This window comes from Empidonax traillii, unplaced genomic scaffold (genome assembly GCF_003031625.1).
Source record: "Empidonax traillii isolate 1590-97213 ecotype Southwest subspecies unplaced genomic scaffold, ASM303162v1 scaffold535:size1322822, whole genome shotgun sequence".
Classification (NCBI taxonomy): Eukaryota; Metazoa; Chordata; class Aves; order Passeriformes; family Tyrannidae; genus Empidonax; species Empidonax traillii.
This window is the reverse complement of record NW_020955728.1, coordinates 321669-338929: the sequence shown is the minus strand read 5'-3', so window position 1 is coordinate 338929 and position 17261 is coordinate 321669. Positions and strand designations below refer to the sequence as shown.

At 40.6% G+C, this 17261-nt stretch overlaps 1 protein-coding gene across 17 annotated transcripts in view; it reads left to right on the top strand.

Moving 5' to 3' along the window:
• Positions 1–17261, top strand: part of ESRRG (estrogen related receptor gamma) — a 403057-nt gene that overhangs the window by 119886 nt on the left and 265910 nt on the right. The gene's annotated exons all lie outside the window — the stretch shown is intronic.

The window sequence follows — 17261 nt, the reverse complement described above, 5'->3', positions numbered from 1 at the left end:
TGGCTGAAGTTGACAGGCTACCGCTGACACCCCTGTCTCCCCTGGCTGGTGGGAGAAGGATGGTGGGGACCTGACGGACTCACTGTTTTCCCCACCAAGTGAGGATGTGGAGGAATGTGATGCTTTTCACTCAGCAGCAGGGCTTAGGAGATCCAGAAAACCACCCATTTGCTTCCAAGGCTTACTCTGCAGTCAGCATAATTTCTCGGGAGGAAGAGATTTTACTGTGGAACAGAAGGTTGGGGAATGGAGTGTTTGCAAAGGGAAAAATATTTATAGGCTGGGACTTGAAGACCTTTTTGGACCTGATCACCTCTGTCTGTCTGCTTTGCATACAGGAGGCAAGTTATTGGATAGTTTAAAATGTTGGCTATTTTATAATAATACTAATAACAATTTAAAGATTTTCCCAGCTGTTGGAGGATGCAATTTTTCTTTCATAGGCCATTATGTATGCAAGACCAATTGGTAAACTGCAATGTACTGTTCTGTAATTATTCTCCCCTGTAGCTTTAATGAGGAGATCTGTGTGCAGTTTGATGGGAGAATATACTCTGCCGACAGCTACATTGAAAATCAAGACAGGTGTAATCTGCTTACTGTAGTCTGTGAATCCTCACCATGTGGCTATGTTATCTCTAGTGCATGTTTATAGAAAGATGCTTGTAAAAGGATTTAATTTAATGGAATAATGGTAACTGACACTATGAAAATGAAGGGGCTCAAATAATACGGTGAGCAGAGTTGTATAAACACTAAAGCAGATGATTAAAAAATTGCTATATTACGTCATTCAGTTAATATTATATGAAAGGAAAATACAAATTAAGCTGTGTTATGGACTAGAAGAAAAAGCCTTCTTTATTACTAGCCTAGTCTTAGAACAAACTTCAGAGGAAATGTATCATTTTGGGATGTGTATGCAGAGATATCTGGTCAGTCCTGCAGAGGTGCATGGCTAACACTGGAGCTCTGCTAGGGCCTGTTTCCAGGACCTGAATGGAAAGAGCAGAATATCTTTTAGAAGGCAGATACTCTGCTGAGCTGTAGCCAAAAGCTGCAGCTTTCTCTCAGGTGGAAGAGTGGTTGTGTGATGAAAGGACAAGTTAAAGCTTTCTTTAGGAACACACACTCTGTTTGTGGTGGGGAAGCTTTAAGACTCACACATGATGGGTCTCTGTTTCCTTACCTGCACAGTAAGGATAATAATAAACTATTAGTAGAAAAGCAGCCCAAATAACTTCTTATTTTAAAACCCACTGAAAAAAAGGAACACCTCATTGCTAGCAGCAAGGATTGTTAATATGGAAAGATAAAATGCTTAGGCAGAAGTGTGAATCCAGCTCTTCTTTTCAGAGGCTGAAAGAAATAATACCCGGTCACTCTCCGTGGATGTGATTTATTAATTATCAGTCATTCTTAATCACTTGATACTGACATATATCTAACACACTGGAGAGTTTAATATCGGAAAGAATACTTACTGTGATTTTTTCTCAGCAGTCCCTTTTTAAGTGCTGGGGGAGATAATGTGGTGCCAGCACTTTGGTATTGTGTTTCAGATCCTGTGTGACTCTGTCCTTGAACATGGAGCAGGAGTGCACAGAGGGTGGCAAAAAGTTTTTAGCAAGAGCTATGCAAAGTGTGACCATCCTCTGCATTGAATTGTTTGAAAGCCTTTGGCTTGTAGAATTCGCACATCTCATGACATTTAAGTAAATTTTTTTTAATATTTTACCTTTTATGTGGTAAGGTAAATGAGTCTGATTTCTTATTTGTACCAAGGATAGTGGAAGTGCATGATTGTACATACTGTGTTACTGCAACAGTCAAAATGTGTTTAAAAAAATTACTGAGAAGCAGTTCTGTTGGAGAAAGATGGGTGTTGGATGGGAGTTGGTCATTGTTGTTAATTATTCTCGTTATGCTAATCTTGCTCAGATTTTTTGAGTCTGGTGATTGCACTGATAAAGGAGCAGCCTTGATTTCTTCACATATGTTACAGTTACTTGTAAAACTGGGCTCACAGATTGCTCTGAAGCCTTTACTGCTCCTGCAGAACGTATCGGTAGTTCCAGCAGTTTGATCACAAATGCAGCATTTCTCTCCTAATGTTGTGCAGGTTGATAAAACAGTTGCCGAGCTGGAGTCCCTAAAGAAATTATTAATTATCTGGTTAATGTGCATCAGGCTGTGGGAGTTTGAGATTAATCACCAGTGCTGGGATGAGTTGCTGAAGTGGATTTTGGTTTTTCGTCTCCTGTCACTCGGTAATGGCTTTTCCTTCCTTCACCATCAGGTGAACAGGTGCAGAGATGCTGTATTTTCACTTTCCTGTAGTCGGTAACAGCCGGTGACCAGGAGATGCCTTTTTCTCAGTCCTGCTGCATGAGCAGTTTACAACATGGAGCGCTACCTGCTTCGGATGTTCCAGCTGCGGGAGATGCTCCTACAGCACAGAACTGACCTGAGCCTTCCCAGATAAACACATTTGAACACATGCACCTGGGGAGGGATGCCAGGGAGGAGTGTTGGGCTGAGCTGGGTCTGGCTCTCCTCTATTCCCCAGGTCTCAAAGGGGTTGACTTGTATTTGGATGTGGAATTGCAACTTGACTCCTATTTCGAATGTATTTATAGTACTTGGAATTTTTCAAGAAGTGGACATTCAGCACGCCTCCTTTGTTTAATGCAACATAAGAAAAATGTGCTCCTTTACTGAAAAGATACAGAAGTGGTTCTAACTCAGTCTTTAGTGGTACCATCCTTAAAGCCAGTGGGCTACATAAATATTCAGACATTGGACAATGAGTTGGACTCCTTTCCAATGGTGGTGGTGAATCAGTCAGGGCATTGAGGTACAATACTACAAGCACTTGTCCTGCCCCGTTAACCATCAGCAGCTGCATCAGAAATTGTTCAGTGCAGCCCTGGTGTTCTTCCAGAGGTCCCTACTGTTTTACACACATTTGCACCACACAATGAAGTGATGAAAAAAATGGGGAGTAAATTTGACAGTTGTGTTGCTACATGTAGATGAAGCTGTTAACAGCTCTGCCCCGGGACCTTTGGCTGGAAGGGTCTTTAGTTTTAGTTTTAGTGACTACTCATGAGGAGAGGATGAAGGTGAGATGGAAAGAGCTACATGCCTAAAGCAGAGTTTACCTAGGCCAGGGAGCATCTTCTACTTAAGAAGGGAAGAAGCTGCAGATAACATCACAACAATCCTTCACTAATGTGTGCTGAGGGACAGAAGCAGTTTGAACTTCTCTCTATTTGTAAGCTCTAGTTATCGAGATTACTTTATCATTTCTAACCACAATGTTTTTTCTCTCTGAGGAAGTCCTGTAAATGACCACAGCTACTGAAACTCTGAGATGCATGGCACTTGAGACTGGAGACCTGTTTTTAACCTTCTATTTGACTATGTTGTATCAAGCATTTGGTTGGGAGTTTGGTTTTGGTTTTTTTTCTGATGTGAACATGTAGGTGTTGGCCTTAATCAGCTTATGAGTTTTGTTTCTTCTTGGCTGAACTAGTGTTTTTATTGCCCCTGGTGAACTGAAAATTTTTGATTACCTTGCCACTGGAAGCAGGCAGATATATTTGAGATTGCATTGCATTACTCCATCCTTGGGCTTTTGTTGTCCATATTGTACTATCCCAAATCCCTCTTCAGCTAAAGATGTTAACTCAGGAGGGGAGGAGGTAGGTGTGCAGTTTTCAGAGAATTTACTTTTTATAATAGCTATGTGTTCCACTCCAGAATCCCCAAACAGCCCCACGATGGCATAAGCATCCATTTGTTTGGCAAGCTATGTTATAACTTCACATTAAATGTAGATGACCCATTTGTGTTTGAAACCCCCTAACCAGCAAGTCAGCATGGCAGCAGTGGGGCTTTAAATGTTAAGCAGTCTTCAGGGCTTCAGGTTGAATATTTGCATTGGAGTTGTTTGGGTTTCTGTTCCTTGCAGAGCTTCCTGTGCTTGTTGTGATAACTAAACTCAAGTTTACTTTGTTAAGCTCAGCATTTCCCAGCGCTGAAGAGATAAAGGGGAAAATAAGACCTTTAGGAAACAAGAAGGAAATTTCTGTATGTAGGGGGATGCAGGTCACTCTCTTTTTATGATTTTATTTGATGATGTGCCCATTTCTGTATGCATGGTTGTGTGATCATACGTGCAGGTGTGCTTGCCCACAGTGATGCAAAAAAGTAACGCAAAAAGTTGGGAAATGTGTGAACCATAAAGACAGTAATTCACCTGACCCTTCTGTAGCTGTTGATCTCTGGTGCTTAAAAATAAGTAGAATAGCAGATTTTCAGATGAGTAAATTGTGCAAATTCATGCCTAATTTACATGTATGATCACCTTGACTGCTTGTACAAATCAGGTAATTGTGCATGCAAATAGCTAATTAACACAATTAGCCGATCTGCTGATGCAGCCCCAGGATTTTTAAGTGCATACTAGCCATGTAGTTATCATACATCTGCAAAGCAGTTGTATGACCAAAATCTAAGCCCTCATAATTTAGCAGCTAAAGGGAGTTGCTTATTTTTTAGTATCATGGGTTTTGTCTTTGGGGTTGAGAAGTGTCTGATGGGGATCACAACTATTACTGCAGTTGGGATCCAAAGTCACTTAGACTTAGTAGAAAAAATTCATTTCAAAGTAGAAACTCAGCATTGCTGCTGATGCACCCTCCCAGCACTGTAACGCGTGGCAGGCTAGCTGGTCTGGTGGCACGAAGGCTGCAGTCGTGCCCTTCCCATATAAATTGTTTCACGTGAGTTCAGGGCCATGCTAATTTTGCCCTGTGGCTTCATAGAAGTACCCGTGAACAAAGCTTGTTAAATACCACCTTACTACTATTTTTAAGTAAGCAAAGTATTTTGGCTTTTAAGGCTGCCTACCTCCTCCACCTTGGTAGAAAAGAATTTACTCAAAAAAGGATTAAAGGGCAAGTCTCCTGGTTTTATCTATTTGTCAGACTTTTCATCCTTAACATATTTGACTGCTAAGCAAAAATATCCAGGCAAGTTTAAACATGCAAATTGTTGAAGTGTTGCAACTGCATCTGTGGTCACTAAATATGAGTCCAGGGATTTCAGAAGTGTTTCTCCCATCTCTGTTTCTATTATTTTTATAGCTGTTATGGGGTAGCTGAGTGTGCAGAAAGGTAAAAACATAATCTTCTGAAGGCAGGTATTTTTTGAACTATCTTTTAAAAATTGTTTTCTAGTTACAGAAAAATTAAAACCTGTGTATTAGATTTGTGACCTACCTAATACACCATTTGCTCTCTGAATTTCCTTTCTTAGAATTGTAGTTTTGTTTTGAAACAAAGATGGAATATGCCAATAGCACATAACAAACCAGGATTCAAATCCTAGCAAAAGGTTTTTGTTCAAGACCACATCACTATATATCTTTCGTATTTCTCACACAGATGTCTGTGGTATGTAGCATTTTCCTTACTAAGGGGACTTGAAAACACATTGAAAAACAATGACTGAGATGCTGATTGTGCAGGGACTATGTTGGCAAAAGGAGCACTTTGTTACGTGCTCAACAGTAACACCCTCATTTCCTGAAAATCACCTCTGTGAGCGGAATTAAATGTGGCTGGGATATGCCTTCAAAAAAAAAAATTCTTTGAAATGTTTTACTATCATCTAGGTGGCCTGCAGTCAAAGACCCAGGGGACTTCAGTGTAAGACATAGTGTAAAAAAAAAAAATCCTGTTTCTGGTAGAGCCTCATCCATCTAGTGGTAGTTGGGTGCAGAATCGGAAGAGAAGAGTGCCAGCCCTGATGTGGTCACAAAATTTCTCCTCTGAGGACCAGAGGAGAAATGCCTCTAAGCATGTAGAGAGTAAACACTGCAAACATGGAAAACCCACTTGGAAGGTACCGTTTAAAAAAAGCAGAATGGAAAGCAAAGTAGTGGAGACCTCCGTACTTCTTGTCTGCAAACAACACTGTGAAGAAGTCTAAAACCCATGGATAGCCTCATTTCTTTATCAAGCTCTGTAGTGGCACAGTTTGAGGTGGGAATTAACACGTGCCTCCCTCAAAAAAAACACCCAAATGCTAACAACCAACCAAATACCACCCCCACACCACCCCAAGAAGAATACCAAAATCCAAACCAAACAAACAAATATTCCAAACCAACCAACCAAAAGAAGTCAAGGCTTCGATGCTAGTTAGCATGCTGATACCTGAGAGCACATCCAGCCCACAGCTTGCCCCTTATCAGCTTGTGTGTCTGTGCCCTGGGAACAGGAGGGAAGAGCTGGAGCCTTAGTTTGTGCACAGGCTCTTCCCCCTATTTCCAGTCTGTGATTTGCAATTTAAAGATACAAAATTCACAGAATGACAGATGATGATTAGCGAGGAGCTGAGGCCTATCTGCTGCAAAAGGGAGCTGGGGAGGAAGATTTTATTCCTGGCAGTGTCACGTCTTTCACCATGCTACCTTTTAAAGGAACAGTGGCAGCTGTTTGCTAAACATTTTATCTAGAACTTTGTTTTGGCAAAAGCGACATGACTCTTATAACTCATTATTTCTCACTGAATCTTAAAATGTAAAAAATAAATGGCTATAAAAATCTTTTCCATCATCCGTGAGCCAAAGTTCCCCATTGACTGTGCTGGTGACCTGAAATTGAACACTAATGGAAAATGAGAAGAAAGCAACAATAAAAATAAGCAGTCTGCTTTTAAATGCAAAAAAAAAAAAAAAGACTAAGGGAGAAACAGAACTGAAGTAAACTGAAAATAAGACAAGCAAAGCTATATAGCTCTTTATGTTGGGACAACTTAAATCCTGCTTTTCCCAGGAAGCAGAACTGTTGCAGAACTGGGACCAAAGATATTCAAGTGTCTCATGGGTGTGTTCTGTTTTTTCCTTCTAACCTGGCTCTAGCTGTGAGCTATACAATGCCAGTCAGAAAATGGAGGAGCCATTTATTGAACTGTTTAGAAGTGGGAAGGACAGAGGAGATACTTAGCTCTGGTGATGAATTTTATGCTTTCATTTGGTTGAAATGCTGCTAGTATCCATGAATACAGGCTTAAAGCTTTTGGTGAAACCTTTGGAATTACCTGTTATTTTGAGAGGCAATCCTTTTTTCTTTGGATCATCCATGTCCTATTGAAATCAGTGGGAGAACTTCTACCTGTGATGGGATAAAATTTCCAATCCCTATTATACTTCCTTAAGGACTAAAGGAAAAGATAGGGTTTAGGTGACCTAGAATGGCTAGTGGGCTTTTTTAAGAAAGGATTTAGCTGCCAGGCAGTGAGGTGGCATACTACAAGTTCATATTATTTTTTTCTCTAGTTACTCACAGGCACTAAATAACCTGAAAATGCAGTGGTGATACAAGTGCCAAACTGCTGAGATGTGCAGATGACTTCTCTCCTTGCCCTTTCCTGTTGAGAACCATAGTGCCAGCCAGTGAGACAGCTGATTGCCTTTGCCTGATTAAGGGACGTTTGAGGAACAGCTGATGGCTGAAACCCTCTATAATGGAGTTGATGATTGTGAAGAGGAGGAACATGTGCTAAGAGTTGGTAACCACAGTTTATCTACAAATATGTGCCTGCAGTCACTCCCTCTAGCCTGCAATTCAGGAGCCTGCTTGAAATCTCTCACATCGCAATGTCCGCAAAGTATGATCAACGTTATCTCTAGGTGATCAGAAAATTATATTCCCTTCTGGCAAAAGATGGCCTCTTCCTGGGTGTTTATACCTTTGTCTCACAGCCCACAGCCATTTGGTGTCCTTGGACCTGAAGACGGTAGCACTCAAGCTAATCTCTTTTGTACAGTGTGTAGAAGTGTTGGCTCCAACAGAGCAAGTCTGTGTGAGCATCCTAACACTGGCTTCCAGGCAGTTTTAAATCCTGTTTGAAATCCTAGGTGTTTATCTTTCAGTTTCTTTGTGGCTGGGCCTTGCTTGGGTATTTTTATTGAAGTCCTGTGACAGGAAGTGTGACGAGTGGCTTTGTGCTGCTAGCACAATGGAGTGCTCTGCAATATCAGTGCTAACATTTTACCCCCGAAAGAATCTTCAAGTGGAGTCACGGACAGCTATTCAATGAGTTTAAGTGACTTTGTCTCGGTCATTTCAGGTTTTTTCTGTTTCTATCAATTGAAATCTGTCAAAATCTGCAGCCAGTGCAGAGCAAGTCTGTGCTTCAGGCAGGTTTTCTTGTGGGATAGTCTGAAATGGTTACATGGCCTTCCCCCCAGCTTCCCAGTCACACATCTGGTCCTGTGCAGTGAGTGCACGTTTGACTTCATTCTTGCTTCTCTATCACAACCACAGGGTCTCTGTTTATGACACAAACAAAACACTGCTTGAGTTCTTTGCATTGCGAAGGGGATGAGAGAAGCAGCACCAATGTTTCCTAGGTGTGATGGTAGTGGGGTCTGTATGGCGATACCTCCTAGCGCTGCTTGATGCCCATTTCCATGAAATATAGGCTGTTACACCCTTCAGAAAGCAAAGGAAACATGCCTTGTAACAGACAAAGGAAAAAGAATAGTGCTTTGTCCTGCAGCACCTTTATTTACAGAGTTTATCCTGGGAGCCTCAAAGCATCGCTAACTGTAACAGAAACTTGGTACACAATGACTTACTTTTCCCAGTGAATCAACAGGCATATTGTATTGACATTTAAGTACTGAGGTCTTTGTATATCCCTGGTGCAGGAACGAAGCTCCCAGATCAGCTGCTGCTGGCGAGGAAACGTAGATGCATTATTAGGGATAACTGGGTTTATCTCCTTTGACACTTTTCTGATATCTCTTGATCATTAAGGTCTGGATTAAGTGGAAAAAAACATTGCTTGCATGGATGTTATGTAGCTTATGCCTCAGATCTTTTATGAGAGAGTTTGGGTGCTTAATGTCTGCTAATTCAAAAAGAAAAATCAAAGTCATGTATACAGCTTCCTTCTGTCAGGTGCTGAGATGAGGGTTAGGTGAGCATGCAACAAAAACCTGGATATCTGAAAGTCACATTTCCAGCTGCATTTAAGAAATTGTAGATAAAACAGCTTGAAGAGGAAAGAACTGGTTTGAGCTGGTTTTGCATTTACCTAGTGGGTTTAATGAGGTTTAAGGTGTACTACTCTGCAGCACTCTTGGGAAAATAGTCATTTGTATTTTCTTTCCCATGAACTTACATCTTGATGTTTTTGTGAAGCCCTGCTATGTGTCAGGAGCTTGCTGTATGTTCATTCCCAGCATTGGGAAGAGATGCTTCTCTAGCAGTGGCATCAGCAGCATTGCAGGGATCAGAGAAGGTGCTTGGCAGCCAGCAGGTACTGCAAGAGTGTAGGAAAGTAGGTCTATATGTACCTGACTGCCCAAAAAACTGTACTGGTTTTTGTACAATTTTACGGGTTTTCAATATTTTGTTCCAAATCCCTACTCCACTGAAAGCACAGCTATTATTTATAATCAGGAAATTAACGGCTTTCACTCTGAGCCCACAGCAGGAATCAAACACTCCTGTCTTTGGGTTTGAACATGTTTCATAGGAACTCAACAGGTATTTATTTCTGGGGCTCCCGAGCTGATGAAAGATCAGGGAGGCTCTACCACATTGCTTCACTGTGATAGCAGAAATACCATGGTAATTTTGAAAGACCTGTCCTAGGGATTGATGGATTTAGCAGCCTGATGTGCCCTAACCAGAGCAGCCCTTTATTTGTCCTGGTTTGTTCTTCTTCAGCACTTTTCATCTGAGGATTATGAAAAGTGGACTTCACCCTGGGAAGCTGTTACTCTAACCATTTATGGACAGAGAACTGAGGCTCAGATAAATGTGACTTTCCAAAGGTTACCTCAGGTGCCAGTGGCACAAAGAGCGAGCTGTGCATCTGTTTCCTGAGCCCGTACTTTTTTTCCCCAATATTTTCTTTAACCACGTGGGAGGAAATCCACTTCTACACAGGGTCTAGCACAGCTTACATAAGCAAGGATCATGTAAATTGTCAAGGAAGACTTTCTGCTGGTGCTGCACAGAGGAATAAATTGGTTGAGAACTTTGTGAGCTGCTTCACAAAAGACAAATGACTGCATGAAATTTGATTTGGAGAGAAATTTTCTTCCTAGGAGAATGCAGCACCTCAGCATAAGGAGATCTGCAAGCTAATGATGTAAAAATAGCTTGGATAATAAAAAGCTGGTAAATAGAGGTATGGTAGCAATTGGGATGTATGGGAGAGACAGGCTAAACTGATCTGAGTTTATTATGAGGAATTTATTCTCTCAAAAAGGCCCTCTGATTTAACTCAGTCAGTGCTGGGTCACTTTTAGCTGAAGCAGAATATTTATTTGTAGAATCCTAAAGTCATCTTCCTGTAAAACAAAGCAAAAGAGTGTCCAACTGCAAATTTGAGCTCACTCGGAATAATCCAAATTTGTTTTGAAGGACTTTGGGGATATAGTTCCTTCTGAAGATTCCCATTCTTCTGTATTTTCTTTGCCAAGTGAGTAATTAGTTACTCCTTGATTATTGCTTATCACTTTATACTTTTTCATGGAGACAACAAGGGACTGTGAGGCTGTTAATAGCTATGCTCAGATCACCTTTCTTTCTCAAGCATGTCTTTATTAGTTTAAAAATAACAGTGGGAGTGAAATACTTCTAAGTTCCTGTACTTTTTTTTTTTTTCTTTTTTTTTTTAAACTGAAATCCTGAGTTGCTTCCTGAACATCTTCAGTGACTACCTGAAGTGTGTCGTCCCATTTTTCTTGCCTGGAGTCACTACACCCCAACAGTGCTGATCAACAGCACCGCACGCAAAAGCTTCGCTTTAAGCAGTCTTAGTCTCTTTTTCATCCCATAGTTGAAAATTTTCTTTCATCTTTTCAGATGTTCCTAAACAGGGCAACAAGCGTGGCTCTGCAACAGATGCAATTCTTTCTGGGTCTCTAGGTAACATTTTAACCTGTGTAATGTTCACAGCACAGCACCGTAAGTAATATTCCAGGAAATACGCTGCCGCTTGTTAAAAAGGATAGGACCCCAGAGATGCCTTTAAATATGCCTGTAAAGTGAGAGGTGCCAAGAGAAAGATAATATGGCTGATTATAGTTATTTACCTTACATTTTCATTCGCCCTTAACTGGGTGTAATTTAGGGGCATGAAATCTCTTATTGGAAGTGTATTTGCATTAAACAGCTCTAAGCAACCATGAAAGTGCAGAAGCTGAAAAATTGACAGACTGGGTTCCTAGAATCCCAAAGTAGCATTTTTTTAATAGGCATACAAACAAATCAAATAAACATGTTTTGCTTCAACGATTTAAAGAATATGGTCTTTGGAGTAATTTGTCTCTCTTTTTATTTTTTTTTAACCTATCATTTCTAACCTCTTCATTGCCTATCTCTAGTTTGCAGCTCCTCCTAACAATCTGCAGCAATTTCCAACCCAGCTGTTGTGGTTGCAGAGCATTGTGCCTTTGTTTAGCTTTCCCTGAGCTATCAAATCAGTCTATAAAGGGGATTACCTGGCTAGTGATGTTGTTTTTCAGGTCTGCACTTTTTAAAAGATTGTTTTACAGTGGCTCTTCCCCCTGTTTCTCTCTCCCCACCCCCCCCAAAAGAGAGCTTTCTGAAAATCAAACTTTGCAGTTGGATGGAATCAAGTCTTACAAGTGAGCGCCTTTAGTTGGCTTTGATAATCCCCTTCACTCCCTTTGCAAATAATCATAACCAAGTTGAAAATCAATCAGAATAGTGGATCTTTTCAATCAGGTTGTGTTTTTGTAGCAAGACTTAAATGTTCATGTGTGCTTTTAAAAAAAGGACAAACACCTTTTTCCTCTACTGTGATGGCATGTGCTAGGCTTGAGAAATTTATGATCCAACTGTGTGCTGTTAAACAGGTATGATCTTCCACCTCTACCCCCTAGCAGTCGGTCAGTTCTTTTATAGCCATTGCCTCTCCCACAAGGCAGTTTATTTAACTGATGTTTGTGAAATGTTGTGATCTTTGCATGAATGGAGTTATTGAAGTGAAAAGCATTAGCAGTATTTATTTCAGCAGGTTGCGGAATTAATGACTAAAGAGGAAAAACTGGTAAAACTTGCTTTTTATATATACAGTAGAATCCTTAAGAAACTTAATTTGTGCTTAAGAACGCAGACACATCTGTCTGAATTTATGTTACGGTATGTATGCTCTGTTTGGATGTTTTCTAACAAATGTATACGTTATTGAAATTTATCTGTAGTATTCATTTGATAGTGTTTTCTTTTGCTGACTGTTAACTGGAAGCTAGTGTCTGTCTTGCTTTGCTCAGTGCAAAAGATATATTTACTGTACTTGAGCGTCTTCAATTTTGGTTCTCGTTTTGCAAACACAGTACATTTTAATTAAGGCTTGTCACTAGAGATCTAATGAATACATTTACTGTAATGTCTCCATCTTCAGGAGGTGAATTTGACTTCGAAATTGTCTCTGTCACAGAGGGGCTGATAATATCAGTTTAAAGATTACTTCTTTTCCTGGGGAAGAACAGTTCATGTGGTTCACCCAGCTCTTGTTTAGGCAGTACTTGCCTAAAAGGTCGCAGAATGATGTTTATTGCAACATACAGGCAGACAAGAAAAGTCTCTGAAGACACATGTGTACGTTTAGCTTGGAGAATGTACCTGCATAAGACTACCCTTTATTTTTTTTTTCTCCATGTTTTTCTTTGACACAGTTTCAGAGGTGGTTTATTGATTATATTTGGTAAGATGAAGAAACTCCTCACCCCAAATCATGCTTCTGTTGGCATATGAGAGGACTTTGATCAAACAAACAATGAATTGTCTAATACACACGGTGTAAAAAAAAAAAAAAAATTCCTATAAAAGCTGGTTTCAATTGACCTTTTACCTGTGCCTGTTTCTACTCTTGTGGCTGGGGACTGTGCAGGAGAAGAGTTGTCACCCCTCTGTGTCTCTGACTCAAGTTACTGTTGGTGTTAAAATTGCTGCTTTTAATGTCAGGTCAAAACCATAATTAAGTTTACTGTCGTGTAAATGCCATTTTATGCCATGTTGTTGTGCAGGAATGCACCAAAAAGTGAATTTGGAGTCTTCAAGATAAGGAAATTAAGTAAAGCCTCAAAGTTTTTGCTTTTCTTTGTTGCTGTATCTTAAACGGAAATATTTTTTCAGCTGGTTAAAGCAAGACTATATCATGGTGCTGTCTTCTGGTATAGTGTTATGGTAAAAAGGCTTTAGCTCCCAAGCTTGCTCCCCAGCCTCTGCTACCAACACCACGTTCAAACTGTGTTACACCCACCTTTGTTAGAAAATGCTGGGTTTTGCATGAAGGAAGAGCCCAGTGCAGGCTTGAGTTAAAAGGGAGATGCTGAGGGGACCCCACAGGACACAGAGGTGCCCAAAAGAGAAGTCACTGGGGTGGCTGCTTGCTTGTCATCCTCAAATGCCCTGGTTAGGGACTTACTTGGCAGGTAGCATGTGATTCACCTGTGATCATCCAGTGCAAACATTTGGAAAGTGCTATTGCACCTATTCTGTGTGCGAGGAATCACGTCATAGTGAGAGCAAAGCCCAGATTTTGAAACATACACCAGGGTGTCCTCATCCAGGGTCCCAGTAGAGCTCTGTGACAGCTGACCAAGAGGACCAAGGCTGCCTCACCCAGATCGTGCCATGGCACTCATCCTTCCCTCTGCCAGCCCATCCCCGACACAAGGGTGGCAGGAGCAGGCTGGGGACCAGGATGCTTTGCCCTCTGGCCACCACTGCAGAGGGGTGGGCAGTTAAGTGCTGTGAAGGGTCCTGAATGGGCCACCTGTGAGGTGGCGGGTTATGCTAATGACAAACGTGTGTCACTGATGGGTATGTGCTTTTTTGACCTGCTTTAATTTTTCTAGCTGGGCCTTTAATTGCCAGAGAAAGGTATAGACAAATGCAATAAAAAAGCCAAACAAATCAGAGCTCTAGCAAGGCTCTTCAAGGAAATACGTTTTAGAAAGACTTTTTTTTTTTTTTTCCTTAATTAATCGGGATTTTGTTGTCAGGCTAAAACAGACTAAAAATAAACAGCTGTATAGTACTTCATTAAGCTGCCTGCTTGGAGTGATTTTCCCATTGATTAGTCTCAGGGCTAATGCTGGTTCATTCCTCATTTCATTGCTAATTAACATCAGCTCTGCTCCTGACCACTTGACCGCACTCTGTCTGTGAACATGTGCTGGTTTGGCAAGTAATAACTGCTCCCTCCCTCTTAAAAGAGAGAATTAAGGAACAAAATAGCTATCAAGAGTAGATCTCTGCTTCTACCGTAAGGAGAGCAAACTGGAAAACCGTATCAGCCTGTAAGAAGGGTAATAAACATAGTTTACAGAGCACAGGAGTTTGATTGAGGGACTATGTAAATACAGATGATGAGCTCAAGCTGCCATATGAATTGACAGGCTTGGCTCATCTCCTGTCATTCGAGTTGATTCAGACTCTTCTGGGATGTTCGTGGTGCACATTACCTGACCCAGGGGCTTATGGCCATCGGAAAGAGGGCAACTTTGGATAGGCAGCACTTTTCCAAATCCCTGCAGTGTTCTCGGAGTTCCAATAATGAAATACATTGGCAGTGGGTATGGAAAGAACAGGAAACAATGCTGTGGTTATAGCTTTGTCAGGCCACTTCCATGCAAGTGGAATATAGATGAAAATAGGGGGATGAAATACTAGAATTGGCATGGATGCACTGTGAGGAAATATCTAACAACTTTAATAAAATTAGCAGCCTCTGTTCTGGGTGAAAAGGTCAATTTTTCCATAAAATCCAAGTAAACTGGCATTTTGGAAAACATCTACTAATCTTGGCACAGAATAAATAACATTATCCCGAAGTCTTGGTTCAATTCCAGATCACAGCGTTTTCTTTTAATTGAATTGGATATTGCATTTCATTTTCAGAAAGTCCTTTTTTTTTTTTTTTTATTCCTACGTTTTGAAGCATTCATATCTCAGAACTAATCAGAAACTCAGCCTTATACAAATCTATCAATCAGAAACAGTCACTGGAGAGAGAGCTTGCCTGAGTGATAATCCTTTTCTACCTACTTTTGAGCCGAATCCTAATTCACTTGTTCATCAATTATATATTTTATATATTTCCACCGTTAATTTAATGGATTTAGGGCTCAGTCTTGCAAACACTTCTGCACGTGAGTAACTTTATTCATGTGAGCAGGCTGCTCATGTGAGTAAAATTAACCATGTGAGATATTTGTCGGATCTAGCTTTACAATAGTTGTATGTATCCAGACACAAAACCATTGCCTTCCTAATGCCCCTTCTTGGATCTGTCATAATAAAAAGCATATTTTACTAACTTGAGTAAAAAAAGGAAAAAAAATCACAGTATTAGTAACTGTACTAGTTATGGTAAGAAAGGAGGCATTCCTATGCTTAAGAACATAACCACCTTGGGTCAGGAAGGACTGCCTGCTAAGTAAGTACTGCATGATTGGTTACATCATGTAGCCTTCATGGATGGTTCTGGAATTGGCCTGAGAACAGAAGCAGAAGTGTAGAAAATCCCATGTTACTGTCAACTGACTTTAGATAAGGCTAAGACCATACTGTGCTGCAGACTTTGCTCAGTTGGAAAATGGAAATGGAATTCTGATTCTTGTTCCCAGGATATATTGAGCACCCCCTCTGTCTAAAAAAGATCCCTATGATATTTTTAGCTTTTCTCATGATGTTTCCATTTCTGGCCCTGCTCAGATGCAAAACAAAACAGCAAACAAATATTTATGTTAATAATTAAATAAATAAACCAAAGAAAAATATTTTCTTGGATCCTTTTAAGCTGTAGGGAGTCTGGTTTGAGGGACTGTTTTGCTCTGTAGCTTTCTTTTGGTAGGTTGGTAGTTACACTCACCTTCATTACATTTCATTTTTTGTTCTTTTGTGGAGAGGTATTGGGAAATGCTGAAACCCTTTTTCATTGTTGGCATAAAAGTAACCCCAAAGTAGCTTTCTTTCCTCACACCTCTGTAGTGAAATAAACATTTCCTTATACTTTTGCATCTAGGTATTGGGAGCAAGCATAGTTCTTTTGCAGGCATTGTCCGAGCCCTCACTGGCTGTCCCATGTCGAGGTGAGCTTTCTGGGCAGTCTCACTGGCTGTACGATGTGGAGTAACACCAGTGGGCAGCCCCCAGAGCACAGGGACAATCTCTGGAACCCCTCTTGCAGGCTTGGAAGGGACTCCAACGGTGATGGAGAGGAGAGCAGGCGCATGGGCACAACTGTGGCTTGGAGGCTATGGGTGCCCTGGAGTACTGCAGGTTTAGCTAAAGCAGTAAATCTGTGGATGGTTCCTTACCTGTTACCAAAACATTTAATAATGAAGGGTGGGTGTCTTCTAGTTTTCTACTTTGCCTCTTTGTTCAAAGAATGCCAAAGAGGGAAACAAGACAGCTTTTAAAACTCTTGTGAAGGTGGCCTGCTTTAAATAAGATCCTAAAGGAGGCTAACTTGGGCGACAGAGACTTTGTGATCCTCAGCAGGGGGCCTATTTAAGATGTAAACCTTACAATCAAGTTACCCTTTCTGGCCTTGTAACCCTCACTGTTTAAAAAGAAAATTAATCTTTGAGTTTTCAGGGTTGAAAGTTACTGTGAGAGCCTCCAGTCGTTTGAACTACAAGTTGGCATATTGTATTAAATAAGATTCAGTAGCTTCGTGTGTCACTACAGGCTAGAATTTGGTGAATAAAGTACGATTAATAGCTCTTACAAACGTCTGGATGGACACCCAAAGGAGAGGAATAATACAGTTGCAGTATTACTAGTCAGCAGCGTATTAAACTTTTTTTTTTTTTCCTTAGGAGAGGATTTCCTGTAGAGGTCCTGAAGAAAAATAAGTTTCATTAGTCGAGCATCGAGCAGAGATAGAGCAACAGGATTGATTGTAATAAGCCTCTCCTTTTTACCGAAATCCATTACTTTCTGAGCTATTAAGTGATGAAAGGGATTAAGAGAATAAAAAAAATATAAGCGGGACTGTATTCGTAAATCTAATAAAGTTGATAACAGTAGAGCATTTTGTGAAATTTGCATGTGAATTTATAACATCCTAATCCATTGGCAGCAGCGCTGTGCAGCAGAGGGAAGGGGGTGCACTGTGCATACAGGATAAAAATGCAAGAGCAGAATTTCTGGCCAAGAAGCGCCTTTTTTTTTTTTTTTTTTTTT